The 24,108-nt window shown below is 41.8% G+C and overlaps 1 protein-coding gene across 1 annotated transcript in view; it reads right to left on the bottom strand.

Annotated features, from left to right (window-relative positions):
- Positions 1-18,330: 18,330 nt before the first annotated feature.
- The window catches only part of pwwp2b (PWWP domain containing 2B), a 60,168-nt gene continuing 54,390 nt past the window's right edge, over positions 18,331-24,108 (bottom strand). The window contains exons 3-4 of the mRNA XM_039770522.1: positions 22,480-22,696; positions 18,331-21,229 (exon numbers count right to left, since the gene is read on the bottom strand). The gene's annotated coding sequence lies outside the window, so the exon portion shown is untranslated. The remainder of the gene's footprint in view (positions 21,230-22,479; positions 22,697-24,108) is intronic.

Here is a 24,108-nt window from a genome sequence, read left to right as displayed (position 1 = left end):
ACGTTTGAAGCACCGTACGAGATGCAGATCATGCGGCACGGCAGCAGCAGCAAGCCAGCAGCTAACTGAGCAAAGAGGAGGTAAAAAAAAAACTATTTGTTTCTCATTGTATCACCGTTTAAGAGGGGTTTCGGAGGAGCGACCGCGTCTCCTTGGGGTGCGTTCAGCTCCCCTCATCACAATGGTGCGTAGCACAGGAGGGGCAAGGCTGATGAGCGAAGCCCCCTAGTTTTAAATTATAGCTAAGCTGGAGCCCATCTCATTGGGCATTAAGCACATCTCTGGATGGGGTGCTTGTTCATCGCCGAGCTCAATCACATAAACACCCACAGTTCTAGAATGTGGAATTCATGATGTGGCAGGAAATTAGATAAACATGTTAGAAAACTGGATGGGTGGCTTGACATTTACTCATTTAGCATTCTCCTCTACAAATTTAAACTTTACTGTTACGTTGTGATGGGTGTGCTTAATGATGGCGTCTACTCTAGAAGATGCTACATTAAACATATCTGCTTGGCATGTATTTGCTTACCTGTATTTTAAAACTTGTACAGGATGCACATTCTTTATTGAAATATGGGAACAGTTTTCCTAAATGTGTAGAAAATGTGTCACCATTCCAAAACCTACAATGTTCAATTCTGTGTCCGGTCACTGTTCAAGAAGTGGATGTAGACTACAAGTACTTGGGGGTCCACATCAACGACAGGTTGGACTGGTCTTGTAACACAGAGGACCTGTATAAGGAAGGGCAGAGCAGGCTCTTTTTCCTTAGGAGACTGCGTTCCTTTAATGTGGGAAGTGACATCCTTCACACCTTCTACAATTTTGTGATGGCCAGTGGGATTTTCTACACTGGGCTGGTAACAACACTCCGAGAGAGGCCCACCGAATCAACAGGCTAATTAAAAGGACAAGCTCAGTTATAGGACACACTCTGGACCCCTAGAGGTAGTAGTGAAGGCGAGAATTTAAACACAACTGAGTGCCATTATGAATAATGCAGCACATCCTCTCTCTGACACAGTAATACTGAGGACTTTCAGATAATGAATTACTCAGCAGAAGCGTGTCAAGAAACATTAATGGGGCTCCATTATACCAGCAGCAAAACACCTGCATAATGCCTCACTGGGACTGGGACTGGGACTGGGACTGCCAAGTCTGACGTTTTCTTGCTTTATAGTCATTCTGGTGTGTGCCCAGACCAAAGAGTGTGTGTTTATTTATTTATTTGTCTACCTATTTATGTATTCATTTATTTAAAGAGCTTCTGTAAAAGTCCAAATTTCCCCCTGGGGACAAATAAAGTTCTGTCTATAATCAGACACTCCTATCTATCTATCTGAGAAAGGAAAATTGAAATATGTTTTAATTGTTGAATCATTTGTGATTTGTAAAAAGCACACTACAAAAATGCAGATTACAAACAATATTAGAGCTTAAAAGTAAAATGCCATAAGGCACAACGAAGCTGTAACATGCAAGAATTTCATAGAAAAAAGTTTAAAGGGGATGAACACAGTTGGCTGTCTAAAATGTAAATGCGAAAAGGAAATGTAGAGCTTGAAATTAAGATTGACAGATTCGTGTGTTCTTTCTAATGATTGGCTGGTAGTAAGAAAACTAGGCGGGTTAACTGCCTTCATTGTAAATGATTGACATGTGCCACGCCCCCTCACGAAGTGGCCAACTTGTGTTTTTCTCTTTTCTGTGTCTGAGGTAGGAGGCAGGAACAGGAGTGGCATTTTGGTGGCCGTTTCTTTTGAAAGATGTAAGAGGAAGGACGGAGTTTTGTCAGAGGGAGGAGGACAACGTAATAGTACAGTACATCAGAGTAATGGACACAGTGATATACTTAAGGGAACAGCCTAAAAATAATAAGAAACTGCAAAGATAGAAGTTGTTTGGTATAAACAGTTTGGTTTCATGCAATACAAAATAGTGAGGAGATGGCAGGTGATGTGTGCCTAATAATTAATTTCTCTATTGAAAAGGATATCTGAGCAGAAATATATGAAATGAACAAATACCATTACTTAGTTTGGTGATAATTATTGTTAAAAAAGATTTTCCTCTTTTTGTTTAGGAAAAAAAAAAATCCATTTATTCATTTTCCAAAACCATTTTTTCCATTAGAGAGCAGCAGCAAATCAAAGCTTATTAGTGCAAAGGAGCCATCAAAGGTGCCCTCTCAGCCATACTGGGCCAAACATGCTGCCGAAGACGCAGATGGATGCGTAACGTGTGCACAGCGAGTGCCCAGGCAGTGACGTGCGCTTGGACCTTGGATATACAGAGATGGCAGAGACGGCAGTGCTGGCCAACAAGCTCCTCTACTTGTAATATTCATTGATCCCAGTATGAGGAATATTAAATAAAGTATGCATGTTTTGTTTTTTCATTCACAAAAATATGAGTAAGAAGAATTGCAACTGAAAATGTTTACACGGCATATTCTATTTACCGGGGAATCAGCTGAATATGTAAGAAAGTCCTCAGACTGCATTTTTGACATTTGCCACAAACGTATCACATTTTTTACCTGCTTGTGCTTGGAGAAAACCCCACAGACCAGGCGGGTTACGCACGCGAGTACGCTTAATCCTACTGGGCTAACCACTGCAAAACCAGTAACAGTAAAGCTGCTTCCCCTGTTACGTCATAGCTAATTCTTTGACTCTTCATCATTTACTGTGAATCACTGAAAAACCTACTTAGAATCTGAAGGAGGCAACAGACAGAAAGCAGATGGACAGATGAAAGGATGAAATTAAATGATAGATGGATGAAGGAAGGAGAAGGGCAGGAATCTTTCGTTTACAAATGGGCACACTGACCACATTTCCTAGTGTGTCACATTAGTGGATGTCTACAGCAGTTTTCAGTCGTTGCCTTCTGTATCCAGCATGGGGCGCTAGTTCACTTGTTGGAATGAGTTCTTTCGTAATAGCGGCCTGTTGCATACGCCGAAACTACATAATATGATATAAAAAGGCGATACCCCTCCCTTAGTGATACAGCGGTAAGAAATCACATAGGAGAAATAACTACGCTTTCTTTAATGACGGTTTACGCAGCATAACAGACGAGGAAGCCATGACAAGACCTTCGGGTAGTGAGAACCCGATGTATGGAGTCTGCCATTTTCGTCTCTACATTGGAAGGATTTTCTGGATTGGATGACAAAATCTCCCATCCATCTGTCGGTTTCAAAGGTGTGCCGGGCAATGTTCCAAGGCTTTATACTCTTTCTTCACGTGCAGACCCCCACTTAGGTGACTCATGCCATTCCAAACAAGAACAAGAGAGGATATGATTTCATGCTGACTTTGACACACAGAAACAGTGAACGTTGCCCATTTCCCAGTTGCCCCTGTCTTGTCTTCTAATGATTGTCTAGCAGTTCTAAAATGATGAGCCCCTGTGTGCTAAATCTGGCCTTCTGTTAGCTGTGCATGTGAGTAGAAAGAAAAGTCGATTTATAAAATATTTGTACAGAGCACAGTGACATACTAAACTTATGTTAGACCTTCACTTACGTAATCTTAGCGAGTCGGAGGCAGTTGATGACACACTGCTGTGCTTCCAGTTGCTTAAAGTGACATGCCCAGCTTCTCGCCCCGACAAAATCAAACCATTTTGAATTTGTTTTTAGTTGTAGGGGCAGACTCTATGTGCAGGACAGGTGACAAGCAATGGATGCTCCACCAGACATTCAATGCATTGTGAACCACAGGGGACGCCAGAGGGCCCCAAACACAACACCACAGACACAAGTCCTCAGTGAGAACATCAGGATTATTACTCAAAATTACCCTACAAAGGGTTTCTTTATCCATATAAACCACCACAATTATAAATTCTTCTTCTCCCAGGTAAGTGTTGCCGCTCTCCTCTCCCGGCTCAGACTTGCCTGTATGTGGCAGAGCAGCTCCCTTTATCTTGGACTCGGGAATACTTCTTGTGCCAGGGCATAACCCGATGAAGTGTGTCCAGGTCGATCGGAGGTCTTATACATTAGGGATTACCAATCCCAACAGCTCCTGACTGGACTGTCTCCACGGGACTATAATTCCCATTATGCCTTGTGGGCATCCATGTGGGAATCCTGGTCTGGCTGTGCTTCCATCTAGCGTATCTGATCCAAATACAATGTCTCGCCCTGCTTCTTAATAATATTGACCACCCCGCCAGGTAAAGAATCATGCAGTGTCCCGGTTGGGATGCCAGCCTATGCCTGGCGTTCCTTACAGCAGATGGTGCAGTGACAAGAAATAAGGAATAACACGCGCATGCTTAGTACCCGACGACTGGACTGAGGGTTGTGGGGAGATGGAACGTGCCGCCCACTTCTATAGGCCTCACTTCTGCCACCGTGGACGACATGGTCCTGGCTGCTTTTCTTGCCAGGGAAACTGAAAGAAGCTGGCTGGCTTGTGCCTTGTGATTTCATTTTCTCCAAGTATACTGCAGATCAATTTGAGAAAAACACTAAAAGCTCAAAATACTTAAAGGTTTTAAAAGGGCTAAGAGCCACTTCTTCTTCTTTCGGCTACTCCCGTTAGGGGTTGCCACAGTGGATCATCTTCTTCCATATCTTTCTGTCCTCTGCATCTTGTTCTGTCACACCCATCACCTGCATGTCCTCTCTCACCACATCCATAAACCTTCGCTTAGGCCTTCCTCGTTTCCTCTTCACTGGCTGCTCTATCCTTAGCATCCTTCTCCCAATATACCCAGTAACTCTCCTTGCACATATCCAAACCAACGCAATCTCGCCTCTCTGACTTTATCTCTCAAAAGTCCAACTTAAGCTGACCCTTTAATGTACTCATTTCTAATCCTATCCATCCTCGTCACACCCAGTGCAAATCTTAACATCTTTAACTCTGCTACCTCCAGCTCTGTCTCCTGCTTTCTGGTCAGTGCCACCGTCTCCAACCCATATAACATAGCTGGTCTCACTACCATCCTGTAGCCCTTCCCTTTCACTCTTGCTGATACCCGTCTGTCACAAATCACTCCTGACATTCTTCTCCACCCATTCCACCCTGCCTGCACTCTCTTTTTCACCTCTCTTCCACAATCCTCATTACTCTGTACTGTTGATCCCAAGTATTTAAACTCATCCACCTTCGTCAACTCTACTCCCTGCATCCTCACCATTGACCTCCCTCTCATTTACACACATGTATTCTGTCGTGTTCCTCCTGGCCTTCATTCCTCTCCAGAGCACATCTCCACCTCTCCAGGGTCTTCTCAACCTGCTCCCTACTATCGCTACAGATCACAATGTCCTCAGCAAACATCATACTCCACGGGGACTCCTGTCTAATCTTGTCTGTCAGCTTGTCCATCACCATTGCAAATAAGAAAGGGCTCAGAGCCGATCCCTGATGTAATCCCACCTCCAACTTGAATGCATTTGTCACTCCTACTACAGACCTCACCACTGTCACACTTCCCTCATACACATCCTGTACAACTCTTATGTACTTCTCTGCCACTCCCGATTTCCTCATACAATACCACAGTTCCTACCCTCAGTTCCACTCTCTTTACCTTCCTCCTCTCCACCTGCCTCCGGACACGTCTCCCCCCTCTTATTCTCCTTCGGCCAACAGTAGCCCAATTTCCGCCAGCACCCTGTTGGCTAACAGTACTGGTGGCGGTCGTTGTTAACCCGGGGCTCGACTGATCCGGTATGGATGTTGTCCACATTATTGATTTGGCAAAATTTTACACTTCCTGACGTAACCCTCCCCATTTATCCGGGCTTGGGACCGGCGTGAAGAAACACACTGGTTTGTGCATCCCCTGCGGCTGGATTTTTAAAAGGGCTAAGAGCAAAGTATCAAAACTGGTGACAACAAAATATCAACTGTCAGTGTTGCTGGGCAAATGAAGATTTTTCCTCTTTGCTTATATCTATTTAAAGAATGTCACAATGTGTTATTTTAACAAAACTAAAGTGATGGGTAAACTGAAGTATGGGACACGCAGGACTGTGTGCCTTCATTACTTTCATGTCCTCAGTTTCAGCAGGGGGCCACTGGGACTGATCACTCGTAAGAAGAACCCGGCTGTCCTTTCCAACATTATTTACAATGCAAATTCGTTAATGTGAACTTCATCAAAAGCTCATTTGTTTAAAACATGTCATGCAGTTGCTCACCCACTTTTTGCAACCACAGCCTCATTAAAAACAATTGCGATGGCAGACTAAAAGGACTCACTCCACTATTGTAAATCAGGCTTGTTTCTAAGTGGTTGTGTTTTTGTCTTCCATCATTGGTCAATTTTTCTGATTCACTGGTTCTGTGAGGTTTAAGTTCAGTGTAGGAGGAAGCCATCAGTTTAAAATGACACGACACATAAGCAGAGCAGGAGATGGCATGGTGCTCGCTCCGCGTCGGGGTTCAGGTTGCTGCAGCTGTCTGACTCTGTAACAACCACCACCACCAAACGGATGACTGTCAGACTCATTTAATAAATCACCAGAGAGAGATGAATACGTTTACTAAGTTAATAACAACATAATATGTCATTCACAAACCCGCTTAATTCCATTTAGGCTCATGAGGTCCAGAGTATACCCGGCAACACTGGGTGCAAGGCAGGAAACAGTAATTTACATGGCGTGAGAACATCACAGGGCCAGTCTTACACACACAGAGTCAATTTAGGGTCACAACCCAACACGTCTTTGGGGTAGCAGGAAGAACATTCACATAGGATTAGCTACAACATGCAAAGTCCACATAGACGACAATGGCTATGCATTAGGATTCAAAGGCAGCACCAAGATGGTGTCACTAACCACTGTGCCACCATACTGCTCAAGTTCGACAGTAAACACAAGCAAAGAATTTTCACTTTAAATAATCAAGAATGGGCAGCACGGTGGGTGCCTCACAGTTAGGAGACCCGGGTTCGCTTCCCAGGTCCTTCCTGCATGCAGTTTTCATGTTCTCCCCATGTCTGGGGTTTCCTCCCACAGTCCAAAGACATGCAGGTTAGGTGCATTGGAGATCCTGAATTGTCCCTGGTGTGTGCTTGGTGTGTGTGGGCTGGCGCTCTGCCCGGGGTTTGTTCCTGCCTGGCGCCCTCTGTGGGCTGGGATTGGCTCCAGCAGTCCCCCGTGACCCTGTACTTTAGGATATAGTGGGTTGGATAATCAAGAACACATAACTGAAAAGAGTAATTAAAATGGCAGGTTCAGAAAACAGATAAACGATGAAAAGACAAGTGGATGGAAGCTAGAAAATGGTGAAAGGTCTTATTTTACTAATTTGTATACAGAAAATTGAAAACATTTGTTTTTGTTCATGTACTGGTGAGCATGAAATATCTACAGTACCTTCTAACATGTAAACAACAAAGTCATAACTGAGAAGTTTTCAAATTCAAATTTTCCAGATTCTCTTTCTGACATAAATTGTGTTTTCTGAACATGGAGCACACTTTGAGCGGCACTGCAAATAACATTTTTGTGGGTCACAATCAACAAAACCAACAATAAAACTGCTACTTCCTGCACCAGCTTTGTCTTTTCTTTTCAGTTTTGCATGTCTCAGTCTGCAGTGTGTTGGCACCCTGCCCGAGATTGGTTCCTGCCTTGTGCCCTGTGTTGGCTGGGATTGGCTCCAGCAGACCCCCGTGACCCTGTGTTTGGATTCAGCGGGTTGGAAAAGGGATGGATGGATGTCTCGGTTGTGTCAGTGTCATTTATCACATGCATCCCGCCCGGTGCTGGACACAAGGGACGGACCGTCCATCCGTCCAGTGAAGGAGTTGGTAGCTCTCACTGCAGGCCAGGGAGTTTGTGCCACATTATGCGCTCGCTTTTGTCCTCGGTAATGCTGTCATAAATCTGAATACACATTCATATTGACCCCGGAGCCGGAGAGCGGTCAAGTGTTGGTTGGACATGCAAGTAAGGATCTCACCGCACTTAACGCCAGCAGTTACTATTACGACGACTGTGTGAGACGTGAGCACAGGGAGGCCACGCCAACTCCACACAGATCATGACAAGAACTGCACTCTGGTCCCCGGCGCTACTAACCTCCTCGTGCTAAGTTGCGCATCTCTTTTTATTTCAGGCTGCATGAAGGAAAGGAAGGCCAAGCAGGACTGGTGCCAATCCCGGAGGTTAGAAAATGGATGCCTCCTTTAAATGTGTGTAAGTGTCAATGACATCATTTAATACTGTTAGTGAAAAGCCATCATGCAGAAGTATACGGTACAAAGTCGGTCGGCTTATTAACACGGACTGGTGGCTCTGAGGCTCGGGATCTGCGCTGGCAATCGGAAGGTTGCTGGTTCGAATCCCTAAAATGCCAAAAGGTACTCTGCTCTGTTTGGCCCTTAACCTGCATCCAGCCCTGCATTAGGCCCCTCAACTTGGGAGTTGGTGGCAGAATTGGCACTCCAGCCACCTTAAAAAAAAACAATTCCATCTGAACTAGTGTGGTGCTGAGCTGTCACCCGTCTCATGGCTGCACTCGAGTCCTAATCCGGGGTCCCGAGTTGGTTTGTGGTGTGGTGGGTGCAGCAATGCGCTGTATCAGCGTGAGCTCCTAACCTCTCAGCTTGGCAGGCTGCATTTTGGTGGCACAGCCCGTCAACTCGAGCTGCTCGGCTTACTTTACATGGAAGGGCCCAGCAAAACTGCGAGTGAAGTTACAAAGCAGCTGCTTGTGGCGTAGCAGGAGTACAGACAACACCATCTGGGTGGCATTTTAAGGAATCTGCTGTCTTGTTAAGATGGCGGGCCCAGAGTCAGGTGGGGACAAGAAAGTCACGGAGGTCAAAGCTGTGGGTTGCACTGTAACAAAACAGCTGAATCTTGGGAATTTGAACTAAGCCTCATTTCTTTTTTTTTAATACTAAAAAGTGACATTTCCTATAATTAAATGAGATTGCAGGCCTCATAAAGACGTTGGCAGAATGCTGCCATGTAGGGAGTAGTCAAGCGTCTGATCCCTTGTGCTTTCACTAATGGATGCTGGGCTCTAATGGAATTAAAAGATTACATCAAGATAAGAGCCTGCAACACTGAACTGGATGAGGGGGTTAGAAAATGGGTGGACAGGTAAACAGAAAGGATAACAAAATGTTAACCTGACAACTTGCTTTACATCAGTGTTCCAGTTTTTTAGAATCACTTTGGGAGCCTGTGATCAACTTATTCGGGGTCCGGGGTTCCTGCCTTGCACCCACCGTGGCTGAAATAGGCTTCCTTTGACTTGGATTGGACAAGTTCAGACAGTCAGTCAGTCGTCGTCCAACCTGCTATATCCTAACTACGGGGTCACAGGGGTCTGCTGGAGCCAATCCCAGCCAGCACAGGGTGCAAGGCAGGAAACAAATCCCAGGCAGGGTGCCAGCCCACCACAGGGCGGGCACACACACACACACACACAAGGGTCAATTTAGGATCGCCAATGCACCTAACCTGCATGTCTTTGGACTGTGGGAAGAAACCCACGCAGACACGGGGAGAATATGCAAACTCCACACAGAGAGGACCCAGGAAGCGAACCCGGGTCTCCTAACTGCGAGGCCCATGGACAAGTTCAGAAAATGACAAAATACACAAAAACGGGCCAAAGAATAAAAATGCAGTCATGAAGTCGGTGAGCCGTTTGTAGCACTAACCGATTTGGCTCAGCTCTGCTGTTTATTGTAACGGGGTACAATGGGGGGTCAGCATGGATGGATGGAATCGCCGTTAGGGGGTTTGAATAACCCACATGCTGGATGTGTGTGGACTCTGCCTACTGTATTTACATCATGTCTGTATGGGGGTTTCCTCCCAAATTCTCAGACATGTGAGGAGCAGGTTGACCGGAAATTCTAAATACAAACCTCTTTGCCTCGCAGAGGGTGCGTGTTCTCGTTGTGTCACGCTCTCAAAGATTTGCTGCACAAGTTGTGGGTCCCTGAGACAGCCTGAATGCTTTCTGGATCAGCAAGGTTTCCAAAGGGGCCTATTTTAGCCCCACTAATCCATCACCCGTCTAAGTTATTAATTCTACTCCACACTAAATCACGAAAATGAAGATGCAGCTGTAGCCTCTTAGGGTTTTCACAGGCTTCACCCTAACTTATGGTTCATTCTCTCTGTTGCTTTAAGTCAGGGGTGCCCAATGTGTTGATCGCAATCGACCGGTAGATCGCAAAGGTAGTGCAGGTAGATTGTGGTTGTATTCAAAAAAATTTTTTTAAACGTTAGTCTGTCATATATCCTCCCTATGGCATTTTCCACTTGATTGACATACAGGGCGGGCAGTCTGAGATCTCTTTTCTTCTAACACACTGGTCATCCTGCACGCACAAACGTACGAGCTAATACAAAACTCCGGCTGTGATCTAGTTAGCTTTCCAATTTTATGTCGACTAAAGAAGGGATTTAAAAAAAAAAATCTTTGGGGAGGGTATGGGCTGGATGTGGAATTGGAAGAGGATTTTCTTTCTCACAATGTCACAATCGAAGTACGTTTGTCTGATCTGTCAATCTATCGTTGCTATTCCAAAGCAGGAAAATGTGGAAAGGCACTTTCGAACTGTTCATAAAAACTATGAAACTGACTTCCTTTCTGAGATCTGAGAAAGAGAAAAGACAGGGAACTAAAATCGCAGTTAATCGGACAGCCGTCATTTTTCACTCGGCTGAATTCATAAGCAAAGGCAGACACACCGAAGCATCGTTCCGGGTGAGTCACTCGATCATTAAGCATAAGAAGTCCTTCCAAGAGCTACCTCCTTGACTGCATTATTCGCTCTACTTATTTATGCGAGTCAGCCTTTTCCCACATTAAGATTATTAAATCCAAATACTGTAGTGACCATAAATGTATTGAATTATTATCGTGCCATAAAGGTTATTCAGTTATGCAAGGTACGACAACATATACTTTATGTATAAAGTACACTCAGTATATATATATACATACATACATACACACATCACACACACACACATATTATATATATATATATATATATATATATATATATATATATATATATATACATATATATATATATATATATATATATATATATATATAAACACATACATCATCCATTGTCCAACCCGCTAAATCCGAACACAGGGTCACAGGGGTCTGCCGAAGCCAATCCCAGCTAACACAGGGCACAAGGCAGGAACCAGTCCTAGGCAGGGTGCCAACCCACCGCAGACATATATACATATAATTTTTAATGTAGGTAGATTATTTTGACCTGGTCATTTTAAAAGTGTGGGCACCCCTGCTTTAAGTGGTGACTTTTTGTTTTCAGAACATAAAGGATTCAAGAAGCATAGTTTTGAAAATGATAAGTGCCAGGAATCTTGTTTATGTGTGACCTTAGAGTAGGACGCACCCAGAGAACCTGATAGGTGACATAACGCTGTGGCCTGTCAGGAAAATGTCACAATTCTTCATCAGAACTTCCTTACGTATGCACTGTAATTAAAAATCATTTCAGCTTAATATTAAAATAAGATCCGTGGATAATAAAAAGACAGATAATTGTGATTAAATGCGAGTTCCCTTAGGGCAGCAGAGGTAACTGCTGGCTTACAACAAGGAGTGCTGTGGAGTTTGCATGTTCTCCATGTTGGGTTCTTTTTTGGGGGCGTATTCTGGATTCCTCTCTCCATTCAAAGATATGCAGCTAAGGCGTTAAACTGTGTGTGTGTGTCAACTGCTGAAAAGGTTGGTGCCCCACTGGGGACCGTGCCTGCCTGCCTTGTACCCAATGCTTGCTGAGACAGCCTGCAGCTTCTCTGGTTGAGTGGGTTTAGAAAATGGATGAATAGCTGGAGCTTCCTTAGAAAAAAAATGAGAATCGTAGGACGATAAACTTTAGTGTCATGCGACGTGCAAACTCATCTGCAGAAATGTAATATTCATATGCTAAACACACTTAATCCAAGCCTATGGTTTATAGCCAAAAGCCAAAGCCCCCTAACTCCCATAAGTCTGGAGGGAGTGCCAGCCCATTTAAATGTATTTATTAATTTATTTGGCTGATGCCCGTCTCCAAAGCAACTTACAACTGGTTACATTTCTTCTGGTTTGCCAATTGGAGTACAGGCAGGTCAAGTGACTGGCTCGGGGTCACACACAGGGGTCAGTGACAGGATCTGAACCCCCAACCTCAGAACAGTGTAGTAGCAAAACAGAAATGTGAGCGTGTTGGCCCAGTCCAGCAGACTCCCTGCAGTAGGAGAAGCAGGAGCTTCAGGCATGGCGGGTTCCACTACTGCTGTGCAAAGGTTCACACACAACTACTAGGAAGCCCGGGCCTCTAAGCAGTAAGCTCACTTACAATGGAGGCCATGGCGTGCTTTCCAGTGTATGTTCTGCTTTGGGAGAGGAGAGTCCGATACCAAGTGCCTACACTTTAAACGCTCACTAGTCTCGTATTTATGGAATTCAGCACTATGCAGTCCGTCAACCACTGCCAGGAAACCGGACACTCCATTCATTTTGGATCGCAGGCTCGTCCTGTGAAGAGTAGATATTTCAACTGACGGGCCGCGGCGAGAGTATTCCTGCCACAGTCAACAGTATAGGTTCATACGGCCATTGTTAGCACGTGCACAGAGTACACTGTAATTCTGCCTAGCAGATACTAATCAACATGCAACCTGTCGCTCCTCTCCCGCCCACGAAACCTCGGCCTTCCTTTCCTGAAAAATCTGAGCACGGTTTACAACAAAAGGCCATATGAAGCCTGCTTGCCTATTATTGTTCTTTTCATAGTAAGCCGGCGTTACAAGACACTTTGCCATACAGGGGTACCCAGCATAGTGAAATTCTTACTTGTGTGTGCCAATCAACCTGCAGCACACTGCAGCCAAGGCTTTGAACGTCAAGACCCCGAGGCGGTTTATTTAAATGCCACTGCTGACACTGGGTGACCGCAAGCATGTCTGAAAAAACAAAATGAACTGTGTCTCAGATGTGGTAAGTCACCTCGGATAAAGCTAAAATAATAGATATCTGAACAGGTTTAGTAGGGGGTGGCCTGGTGGCACAGTGGTTAGAGCTGCTGGATCACAGCTCAGTTAGACAAGATTAGAATTCTACCCTGGCTGCCGCATCTCTTAAATGTTCTTCTCACTGAAGCAGCCCTTTATGAAGGAGTGTCAGTGGACCGGACTTTGATGCAGCACCATGCTTAGACCAAGTCCTGCCTTATACCCATTGCTGCTGGGATAGGCCCCGGATCTCCCACCAAGGCCCTTTGGGAGAAATGAGCGAGAGTCGTCCATTGTGTCCTGGTCTCCCCAGACTTCTGGTGGTTTGACAACGACAATTAGAAAATGGAGGGACCGACAGAGATTATCTTGCAAGTTTAATTGTCTTTAGTGGTTGGAGGAAAAAGTACATTTAACTACTCACCTGTTTTCAGGGTTGTTAATTCCCCCCACCCCTCCCACAACCTAACCATCCATTTTCTGAGCCAGCCTTTCCCAGGGGGTGGTGCAAGGCAAGTTGGCGGGCACATTCATCAGGACCATCGTGAGCCGAGCTGAGAAAACCAAACAACCAAAAGGCTGAGCAGATCTGGAGAGTGCGTGGCAGATTCGCTCAGCCATTGCTCCTTGACTTGAAGTGGGCTCTCTCTTGGGCCGCGAGACATCAGCAATGCCAGAACAACGCCCAGGCAAAGTTGTTACATCTTGTCAGCAAGGCCTCAAATGAAGAAAACGGGAAGTTTCATGTGAAAAAGCGAGCACGACTCTTCATTGAGGACATAATTCACCATCATCCTCATCAGATCCTACAATTAGACAGATGAACAAAAGAGAACAAATGTTACTTTGTCATTCTTTATTCAACAAAGAATCAAATATGAAAGTAAATCAGATCAATCAGCAGCTACAAATGAACTGCGGATTCAAGATGGTGCGGGGCTTGCTTTATTTGGAGTAGCTCTCTGACACAAAGCAAAACGGCTGCACTGTGTGTGCTGGCAACAACGTCTTCATAAAACGAACAACCTTACACTGTTGGAATGTGGACCCACTGGAATTCTCTCTCTTTGTTTTCAACAATACTTCCGGTTACAAAATCATCAGTATGAACCCTTCTCTTTTACTTCTTGAAGACATGCTAACACTGTCCCCTCACGTTTCTCACAGGCCTTCAGATTCAAGAGCTTGAGACACCACAGACATGGAAACGGGCTCCCTCCATTTATTTGGTTGGCAATCCGCACATCACCTTCAGGTGCTTATTCAAATAAAGACAACATGATATCCATACCTACTCAGCGGCTACAGGAGATATTTTCAGCTCACACAGGCGTCCATATCCGGCAGTGTCCTCGAGTGCATCTGTTAATCTTGAGGATTCGCTTTGTGGAGGATTTAGCGCCCGGATTTGGCCCAGGCGTTGGGATTAGGTGCTTCGAAGGACTCTCCTTCTTCCATTTTGTGGAGGACGAGTACAAAAGATGAAAGTGAAGACTGGTGTAAGGAATGTGAGGAGAACAAGAGAGGGATTAACAAAGGAAAGGCATATTGCAAAAAGTGATACAACATGTCACTAAAATCGATATCTTTGCTAATAAGGCGAGCGTTCTTCCTTCCCCAGGCCACAAGTAGGTAAGTTAAGTGCTTGTCACGTCATAAATTAGTAAGTCACTCGTACTTTCTGAGTAAATTTGGCAAAAGTAAAAAGACGACCTGCCAGAAAGTTTCTGGGGCACCTCAGAGCGGTCAGCATTCTGTAGCGGCTCGGCCTATCAAAGGGGTCAACACATGGGCACTACAATCCGTCCCGATTCAGGGGTCCCCAAATTAGTGTGGGAGGGTCTCATTTCCTGCAGGGTTTTGTTCCAACTGAATTTCTTAAGAAGCAGCTCATTGTTGCTGCTTAATTATTACTATTCTGGTAAGAGGTTTCTACTTATTTTAGTAAACTTGCTTGTTGCGATTCAAAACTCAAAACTGCTTCTTTTAGTCAGTAGACAGTTTGTAAATGTTATAATAATTAAGCACCAATTAAAAAGCAAAGGACCTTGAACTATTAATCTGCTCCAGTGATTTGGATGATATACAATATAAGAATTACACATTGGAAATCCTGTTTACAGCAAGGATTGACTTCCAGTTCCCAATATGAGGATTCCCTCACCATAACACCAATCGTCAGGGACTTCAGCTACACATGGGGGAAGCCATTTGCAGGGTGGGGACTGTCCCCCTGAAGTGGACAGAGCTGGATTAAAGCCTTTGGGCCTTCCAAAACAGATTTACATTTTGCAGGTAAATATTTGTCTCATATACGGTATATTGCATGTACAAGCAGTACCTCTCTTAGCATGACACTGACAGCTATTCAGCCTTGGTATTTCTAGGGCTGGTTCTTGCTTTTTTTCCCCCCCCAATGCACATTTGATTAATTGGGGATACGTATGTGGACACGCGCCTGAATGTATCCTGCGACAGATGGGCATGAGATCTCGGCCTGATTCCTGTTATGCAGCCAATGCTGCCGGCACAGGCTCTCTTCTAACCTGTAACGGAAAAAGTGGGCTAAAAATAGACAGTCGTTGGGTAATGGGACTTCCAGGCCGTTTCAGAACCTCACAATAATTTTCTACATTTTTATTCCCAGTTTGGATGTTGCGGTATTGAGAACTTCCAAAATATCGACTGAAAATAAAAAGTGGAAAGTATCTTTTGGCTGATCAGTTCCATAGTCCCAACACTCTTTCTCTAGCTTTAATGTCTCTTTTATGCCACTTTCACTAACATACATCAGATTATTTTAAGACCAAAAGAATTCTAATGTTTAGTAAATATGCTGCTTAAAAAAATTAAGGGAACACTTAATCATCACAGTCTAATACCAAGTCAGTTAGGCTTCAGGGATATCAATCGGTCCAGTTAGGAAACATAAGGGATTGTGAATCAACTACACCGGTGCAAATGAGAGCGACAACAAGACAACCTCCAAAAAGAGAATGGCTTCACAGGTGGTGGTCACAGACAGTCGCTCTCTCCTCATCTGTCCTGGCTGATTCTTCTCTAGTTTTGTGTTAGTTTCTAGTTTCCTTGCCACTACTGGTAGCATGAGACATTACCTGCAGCTGACTCAGGCTACACAGGTAGTCCGGCTCTTCCAGGATGTGTCCTACGTGTCATTGTAGGAAGGTGTGCTGCATTTCCCAGCACAGTCTCAACAGCATGGAGGGGAGATGCCAGGAGATGGGCTGTTATACAAGGAGAGCTGGAGGACATACGGCTCATACAGGAACTGCCTACATACTCTGGCCATGAGGCCAGGCATCGCCTGACATTAGCATGAACCAGAGGATTTATTCAGCACTCAAGGTACTGCTGCCTTGTATGTGGAAAAATCTGCAAAGGTTATGCCTCCTCACTTCACTGACCCACCTCTAAAACAGTCCTGCTGCATGATGTTTCAGGATGCATAACATTCACCATGGTGTCTCCAGACTCTTTCACGTCTGTCACGTGTGATCAGTGTGAACCTGCTCACATCTTTAAAGACAATGTTCCTCCTGACACAAAGATGCAGATGCCTGTCCTACTTCTGTGATGATGCCCTTCTACGGCCCAGTCCAGCTCTCCTTGTGTCTCCTGGCATCTCCTCCATGCTCTGGAGACTGTGCTGGGAAACAAAGCACACCTTCCTGCAATGACATGTATGGATGTGCCATCCTGGAGGAGCTGGACTACCTGTATAACCTGAGCCAGCTACAGGTATTGCCTTGTGCTAGCAGTAGTGACAAGGAAACTAGCAGAACATAAAATTAGGGAAGAATCAGTCTGGGCAGATAAGGAGAGAGCGACTTGTCTGCGGCCACCACCAGTATAATCATCCCCTTTTTGGGGGTTGTCTTGCTGGGCACCAGTTTTCACTTTGCTCACAATCTCTTATGCTTCCTCACTGGACAGATTGAAAGCCCTGAAGCTCAATTGACTTGGTGTGAGACTGTGATGATTAAGGGTTCCCTTAATTTTTTTCAGCAGTATATACTTCAGCTATCTTAGTGTGAGTTGCATGGTGGCACAGTGGTTGTCACTGCATCATCAAAAGTATCTTGGCAAGTTATTACCTATGAAGGTAGCACAATCTTGCCCTGTCAATGTTATGATTTGTGGAAAACATTTGGCTTGTTACATTCTCTCTGCTGTTGAGAAATACGCAAGTCTGTTGGTGTGGCAAATGGGACAAACATCAAAATAAAAGTCATTGTGAAATATTAGAAATAAATCTGACCCAAGCTGTTCAATGTTTACTTGCCCTACTTATACAACAATCTACACTGTAGCGCCAACTATATCAGCTTTAAACATAACGCCCCTTTGTGAATTGGTCTAAATTTCAACAAGCTGTCAAAAATGCAACCTAGGCGGTTGGCTCACTCGTGTTGTTTAGTATAATGTCTCAAATAGTCATTTTAAAGTAACTGGTGATAAAGATTTCTACTCCAAAGGGGTCCTTTCATATCAACTGAAAGGAGATCTGACAACTGTCACATTCCTCATACTTTTCCAAGGCTTTCCTTGCCCAGTGACATACAGCAATAGTCGGGTGACAAAGTCAGCAAGGTCCACTGCTTCCATTAAGGTCATACACATACACAATGGCATTCTACAATGTGACACTTCTACCAAAAGACAGATGTGTATCTTGGTCATTCCGTCAACATAAATCGGGATTCATAAACTCCGCTTTTTTTCCTGTAGTTTCCTCTTTTATGTTTGCTGGCCAAAAGGAGCACAAAAAGTTATCTTCATTTCTGGTTTGCGACGCCTTACAATTAGTGCTGATATGCCTCTTTTGATTCTACTGCCATATAAAGCAGTTAGCCGACTGACTTTAGCTCCTCTGTTACTTTACATGAGTTGTTTGTCAGTCCAGTTACCGCAGGACTTTTGTTACCTGGACTTACATGTAACTTCTTAGAGAATCAGCCTGTCACTCCATTGTTAAATTCTTCATCTAGTCAGTTATTGTGGGATGCCTACCAAACATGGAGTGGACACCAATACATTACAGGGCACAATTCTGCAAACACCTAAAGTGGTATTATCAGTTAACCCAATAAGCATATTTTTGGAATCGCAGAGGAAAATCCAAGCAAACAGGGGAGAATATGCAGTTTGTGGGCCTGTAGCTATGAGGAAGCCACCCTTGGACCAACATGCTTTATTTTAATTTCTGCTGCTGGATATTAAGACAATCTATTAAAAAGACAAAATAATATGTTACATTGCAGTTTATGATGCATTTTAGGTATATCACCACCACTTCATAAATACCCCCCAAGAAATCCACCACTGGAACACCACAGGTGATTTAGGACAAATAGTAGCATAGCTTTTGAAAAATTTTAATTAAAATACAGTAACTTGCATTTAACCCATTGCACATTTTATAGGAGGTTACATTGCATTTAATAAAGATTTCAGGGAACTGACAATAAACATACCATGGTGATTAAAAATGCCATGCTGCCATCGCTTACCTACAATAATAATAATAAAAGTAAAACCCATTTCAGATACTGACTGGTTCCCGAATTAAGCGTCTGGTTTAAAGGTTAGGATTTAGGAGTATGTTAAAAAGCAGGATGGCTCACACAGTGTCAGCGCTTTTAATGATTTAGTAAGATAATGAATGGTTAACCTTATAACTAATGTACAGTAGACACAAACAGATTAAAAAGGCCTCAAGATGACGGAGTTACAGCGCCTGCAGCCCTGTGTTTGAGTAGGGAAGTCTGAAAAATTAGCAAATCAGCAAATTTTATTTATTTATTTAATGGCATTTAATCTGGAGGACATGTGGAGGGACTACACAACAATTAAGTCATATAAAGTCAAATACTGTAAGAAACGGCAAAGTGACCCAATACTGCAGTGTATTATGTAACAAGAAGTCAATCTGCAAGGACAAAGGGCTTTTTTTTTAATCTCAAACCTCTAAACTTGAACACAATAAACCTAAACATGTGTAAGAGAAGTAAGAATAAATGTTACTTTAGATTAGTGTAAGACTAGTTGAGGATGAGACTACCATCTTTAGCACAAACCCTTGAGGTATTCTGCATGTTATGTTCAATACCCAAAGTCCTGCAGCCTGTTCAATATATCCTATCAAGTTTCATTAATGCTTTTAGACTGCAGAATACAAAGGATAAAAAAAACAAAGCACCCCAGTCAATTAATAATGATCGATGCAACACTTAAAATTTTTTTGTTTTGCATCTTAAGTTGTGTTTACTACAGAACCAGAAAAAAAGAAGAAAAATCGGCAAACAGCTGTGCATTTCATATAAAGCCAACCAAAACCAACCGTATTTTAAATATTTAAACCAGTTCAGAAAACTCTGTGACCAAATCATCAATACTTTTAAATAAACCTCAGAAACCTTATAAGATATCCTAGATTACTTAATAAATTTTCTTAATTTTATACCAATAAAAAGTAAGGAAGTGTTAATTAAATTTTAAATAATAGTATGGGTTCAGGAGTACAAGTGGCTTAAACGAGAATGAATTGCTGGGTTCACTGTCCATAATGCAGTGAGCTGATCAGTAGCACACCTCCGATTCGAACTACTTCCTGCCCCTTATGGAACAAGAAAGAGGTCCAGGCATGTGTTGGGGATACCTCGGGCCCCTTAGCAATGACCCAGGACATGCAAAAGAGGTTCTCTCTTAACTTACCTGGGAGCAAACTGGGGACTGTTGTTAATCATCAGGTGGCCTGGCCTGGTCTATCCAGGTCATCATGTTATTACCATGAAAAGTGGATGAGAAATGGAGCAAAGGAATTCAATAAAGATTATTATTAAAATGAAACAGTTCAAGTTTATTTTTTTTAAACCATAAATCAAAAAATAGCTCTTGATTTTCAAAAGTGACATTGTGTTCATTTATCATTTAAAAGGGTGATTTGTTGACTCTGCTTTTTAAAGTAAGGAAGTGGACTGGTAAGAATGTATGAAAATTCTCAATCATAATAACCAGACCCTATAAATCAAAACACATTCCACTTCTGGACAGAACAATAAAGATCAGTTTCAACTGTGCAGGATTTCTTTTCTTCTTTTTCTCTTTATTTTTTCTGATATTCAAAAATATGTCAATAAATTACACCGTATAAATACAGCTTGATGCTCCACTCAAAGACAGCCCTCCCTCTTACAACACATCTATACTTTGTTAAGAAAAAAAAAAATCTAGGAAAGAAGAATATCTTTAACCCTCACTCATAACATAACTGATGGAGCATTTACAGGAGTTTGTTACATTAACACTTTTAATAGTTAATACAACACAATGCTTCTGCATTTAATCTTTTTTTTTAATTTTTAAAATAACTGTTAAGCCCTTTGGTAAAAACATACATTTTATTCACTGCTGAGCCTCAAATAAAAATATTCAGGACATGCAGAGATAGACACAATGACTTTACAAGTTAATATACAGGAAGATGTATGGCATGTTTGTCACCAAGAAATGTCTGCTGCTCAATGCTTGGACAGCGGAGACAAACAAATGATAGCACATAAAATGCCAAATGTAATGGAAAAATACCATTATAAGAATGAAAATGTAGTACACTTTAAAGAGCCTGGGTCATGACTGATTCTTCTCATTGTGTAACCACAACACAGACACACAACATTTTTAAAATCTCCCCAGATGTTTGAGTTACACATCTGAAAAAGTTGCATTCTGTTCCCCAGTCTTAAAAAGAAAATACAGCTAAATATGTATATTTCCATTTAAAACACCACATCACTTTTAGCCAGGCACAATTTTCTTACTATTAACCTTCTTTACCCTAAAACAGAATTAGCTGAAAATGAGGCAAGGTAAAAACAGTGTTAGACAAAATGCATGGTTGACGTTAAATCTGGTAGTATGTCCTGAACTTACAGAAGCGGATAACTGAAACAAGAGAACTTAGAAAAATAATACACTTAAGAAAACAATACACACACATACATTGAACTTTTGTCTATACTGAAAACAAAGAATAAGCTTTCCTATTCCGAGAGATGACAAATAAAAAGGCAGGCTAAAAACATACATGTGCGGTGGTGAAAAACAGGAGTGGCAATTTTCCAAAACGTTTTAGTGATGTACTTTTGGCAAATTTTGTAACCTGTGCTCTGGAAGAAGAAAGTCCTCAGTTTTTCCATACAGCTTTGAAGACAAAAAGAAAAAAAACAAAAACAAACACCTTTGGTATTTCCTCTTTACTTGTGTTGAAACAACAATTGTGAAACAGAACACTGCTTTGCCCGTTTACTGTGTCAGTGCAACCAACTGATAATTTGAAAAGTGAATGTTCATAAGGAATCTATCCACATATCCAGTTTTTGAGTCCAGACCCCCAATGTATAACTGCAGTGAGACCCTAACCTACCCCTGCAACAAAGGTTGCATGTCTTGAATCAAGTCTGGATGAGAAGCCAATCTATCAAAGCGCAAACATGTATACACACATACGTGCGCATACACACACACACACAAATTAGGACAATAAAGATTCACCATTTAACTAAGCAGAACTTGTTCTGGAAGGAATAAGCAAAAAAGATATAAAGGGTTGAGAGCGAACGTGCAAACTCCATATATATTGTGACTGGATCAGGGAGTTAAACCCAAGAACCACCATACCTCCCCCAAAATTGACCAAATTTACATTAAAAAACTTTAAAAGCGTGAAACTCTTATTCAGTGAGGTATATCAATAGTTGGACACACTGTTAAGTAGAACTAGAATAACTTTTTGAAAGAGACACAATAATTGAAAATATTTCAGATGTGTTGTAGCATTTGTGAAAAATTCTTTATAAATAGTTGAAAACCATGGTCTGGTGTTATAAAACTGGCTTTTAAATGAGACCACCTAGTGTTGCATAAAATGTGTTAGGGAAACTGCAGGCAACAAAGGTAAATGTAAAGTGCTTTTCTATCCAAATATTAATATAATTAGGTGTTATTTCCAGGACAAAGTCAAAGCAACATGAAGCAAGAAAGAAATACTGCATTTCTAAAGACTTCCTGAAAATTAAGTATACTTTAACTACAGTAACTAATGTGTCTTGCTGTTCCCAGATTCATAAAGTGACGGAAGAACAGTTTAATTTATCAGCAGCATTTAAGACAGTTTTGTTAAGAGGTGATCGATAAAAGTAATGAGATAAAGATTTAATTTGCATGTAAGGATGAGAGAATGAATGTTAATTTATTCTCTAGTTCAAAACCATTTGCACGGCCAGGTTATGTAAGATTTAAGTGATAAGCAGCAGCAATAAGATTTTGATTGTAAAATGTAGACTAAAGTATTGCAGATAATAAATACATTCCAAGTTGTAGTATCACTATTCACTCTATTAAAATAAAGTATTTGCTAGTAAAAAAAAAAAAAAAAAAAAGAAAAAACCCACAATCCATTTTCTGTTCTTCTGCTGCTTCCTGTCAGTCTTGCTCTTTAAAAGAATATTGTCTTTCTGCCCAGGTTACTCTTCAATGATGACATGAATCACATTATTTAAAGGTGTTCCAGAGGAATGGACACGACCCCATAAAATTCCTTTAAAGGGAGAGCAGCAGATTGTCTACGTGCTTACAAAAAACAGAACAGCTGTGCTTCACTCTTGTTCCCTGAAGAAGAGATGCATAAAATTAACATAGAGACACAACATTTCAAGCAGACACATAAATATAACAATACCAAGAGTCAACTGGCAAAAGTATCACTGTTAGAAGTACATTTAGAATGCACATACTAGAGTATGAACAAGCTTTTCCTTTTTGTTGTGAGGTTTGACCAGAGAACCATTACATTAAGAACTGGACAATCAGAATATTATGTAATAATTGTAAGTTGAAGGGCACTAGACTTAAGTAACTGAGCAACACTGTATTTCTAGCATCTTTAGGACAAAAAATAGACCAAATACTGACTAGCATTACCAGATGTAGTTTAAAGAACAAATATATTTAAAACAAAAGTGTAAACCACTGCCAAAAAAATAAATCACTTTTCCCCATCTAAAGTTATCTCATTTACTTTAGTCTCACCCCAATGGTTGTGCAACAGATGTAAGCATGCAAACACAAAAATGATATTGCATTTTTAAACTTTGCAAACTTAGAAACACAAATAACTCACGCCATCTATTAACACCAATAAAATGTTTTCATTTTTGAACACACTATTTCTGTAAATTGCAATAATCTGCTAAAGCAGAAAATGGCATTTTTTAATTAACCAGGAAAAACGCATACTTCATACGAAACTCCAACCTCATCTTAATGTATGCACTGCCAAAGTTGTCAGCACTATTTGGCTAGCAAAAAAGAATAAACTCTGATATTTAATTCATCAGTAATTTAAAAACCAAAAAATAATGAACCCTTATTCCTGGGCTCTGTTTTCTACCAGAAACTTTACTCTATTCAAACATGTAAAAATTAAGTTGAAGAATTTCGATGTTAACAGGATTCACATTTCTTGCCGAGTGTTTCTGAAGATGTCATCTTACAAATTAAACCCATTCAATACCACATGACTATTCTCTGTACAATTGTGTGATTCTTTAAAAACAAGCAGCAAGCAAGGCATTGGCAGATACTATTTTTGTGTATGTTTTTATTGTAGCTTACTTAATGATCTCTTATATATTGCTTCACTAGAGTTTTGTAGAGAAAAGTGTTAACAGGAGTTCTATGCGGACAGAAATACCTAAAGGAAATGTTAAATTCAGACAGAACAATCCACACATACTATACAATAAATAAGCATGCATATTATTTACATAGCTATTTAAAGAGCTTCTGTAAAAAGCCAAATTCCCCCCAGGGACAAATAAAGTAGTAGTTCTTCTAAAAGGTACACTCAAAAAGGCAAAACCAGAATGACACATTTAAACATTATAACTGCTGAGCTGATATTATATATTTGAGCATTTAGTAAACATGTGCCCATTCATATAAATTACTGGGTGGAAAATCTTTATACCTTTAATATTAATCCCTTAGTCGACTAGCTTTATGGCTAGAGACCACTAAAT

This window comes from Polypterus senegalus, chromosome 1 (genome assembly GCF_016835505.1).
Source record: "Polypterus senegalus isolate Bchr_013 chromosome 1, ASM1683550v1, whole genome shotgun sequence".
Lineage (NCBI taxonomy): Eukaryota > Metazoa > Chordata > Cladistia > Polypteriformes > Polypteridae > Polypterus > Polypterus senegalus.
Note: the sequence above shows the minus strand (reverse complement) of the source record. Positions and strands in the feature narration are given on the sequence as shown.